Source organism: Pipistrellus hanaki, assembly GCF_964339955.1.
Source record: "Pipistrellus hanaki genome assembly, chromosome: 1".
Classification (NCBI taxonomy): Eukaryota; Metazoa; Chordata; class Mammalia; order Chiroptera; family Vespertilionidae; genus Pipistrellus; species Pipistrellus hanaki.
Window position 1 is genome coordinate 19,502,581 of NC_140503.1, and position 1,273 is coordinate 19,503,853.

The window sequence follows — 1,273 nt, forward strand, 5'->3', positions numbered from 1 at the left end:
GCCTGCTCCTGCCTACCTTGGGGCCTTTGCCATGGGCCAGTGGTTCTCAAACATGAGCCTGGTCAGGACCCCCTGGAAAGCATGTTCAAACACAGGTTTCTCGGCCTCACCCCCCGGAGTTCCTGATTCAGCAGGTGTGGGATGCGGCCCATGATTTTTGCATTTCTAACAAGTTCCTGGGACGCTCATGCTGCGGGGCCAGGGCCCACCACACTTTTTTTTTTTTTTTTTTTACATTTTCCCAACAAGTATTTATTATTAGTTAAGCCATGATTCAGGATTCTAGGCTGGGGTGTACCCAGGCCCCCCTTCACCTCCCTGGGAGAAGGATGGAGGATGCCCAGTTCAGATCTTCCCGGGAAACGCGCCTTCTGCCGGGCAGTCATCCCAGGCCGAAACCCAGGACTTGTGTACATGCCGATACCATTCACACAGAGACATCACCCCCTGTCGCAGTCATTGCCTTCTCACAGCGGTGGAAGACCAGGTAGTTCTGCCAACAGTTCCTGGTCTGGTTCTGGTTGGGGAAGCAGCTGTCAAAAGGAGCAGTCCCGTAGTTCTTGATTTTTGTCTTGATGTCTTCTGCCATGTTACTGATTCTAAAGACGCCCCTGAAGCCGCTCGCCCACACTTTTTTTTTTTTAAATATATTTTATTGATTTTTTTACAGAGAGCAAGGGAGAGGGACAGAGAGTTAGAAACATCGATGAGAGAGAAACATCAATCAGCTGCCTCCTGCACACCCACTACAGGGGATGTGCCTACAACCAAGGTACATGCCCTTGACCGGAATCGAACCTGGGACCTTTCAGTCCACAGGCTGACGCTCTATCCACTGAGCCAAACCGGTTTCGGCAGGGCCCACACTTTGAGAGCCACTGGTGCAAGCTCTTCCCTTATCTGCTCACATGTGTCCTGCCGTGTTCAGCATTACGGTTACATATTATTGTTACCAAAGTGCCTGGCAAAGAGGCCACTCTTTAGCCAGACTCTATCGGGATGGACTTCTGGAGAGTTCCCTCTGGTTGGGGAGGACTTAGACCCGAGGATGGAGCCCAGGGTTTGCATTTGGACAGCTCTTTCAAAATGTGCCATCTCCTCCTGCCTGGGACTCAGCGATGGCCATGGTCTTGTGCCGTGTGTGTGTGTGTGTGTGTGTGTGTGTGTGCGCGCGCGTGTGCTTTGGGGGTGGGGACTGGCTCCCGCCCCGCTGGCTGCTCCCCACACGAGTGGAGCCGGCGTTTCTGGCCTTCCTTCCCTGCCCGCCTGGCTC

At 53.5% G+C, this 1,273-nt stretch overlaps 1 pseudogene across 1 annotated transcript; it reads right to left on the bottom strand.

Moving 5' to 3' along the window:
• Window positions 1-201: 201 nt before the first annotated feature.
• LOC311626494 (cytochrome c oxidase subunit 6B1-like) lies at window positions 202-699 on the bottom strand (annotated as a pseudogene). Its single transcript has one exon. The product of its transcript is annotated as a cytochrome c oxidase subunit 6B1-like (transcript).
• Window positions 700-1,273: the final 574 nt, after the last annotated feature.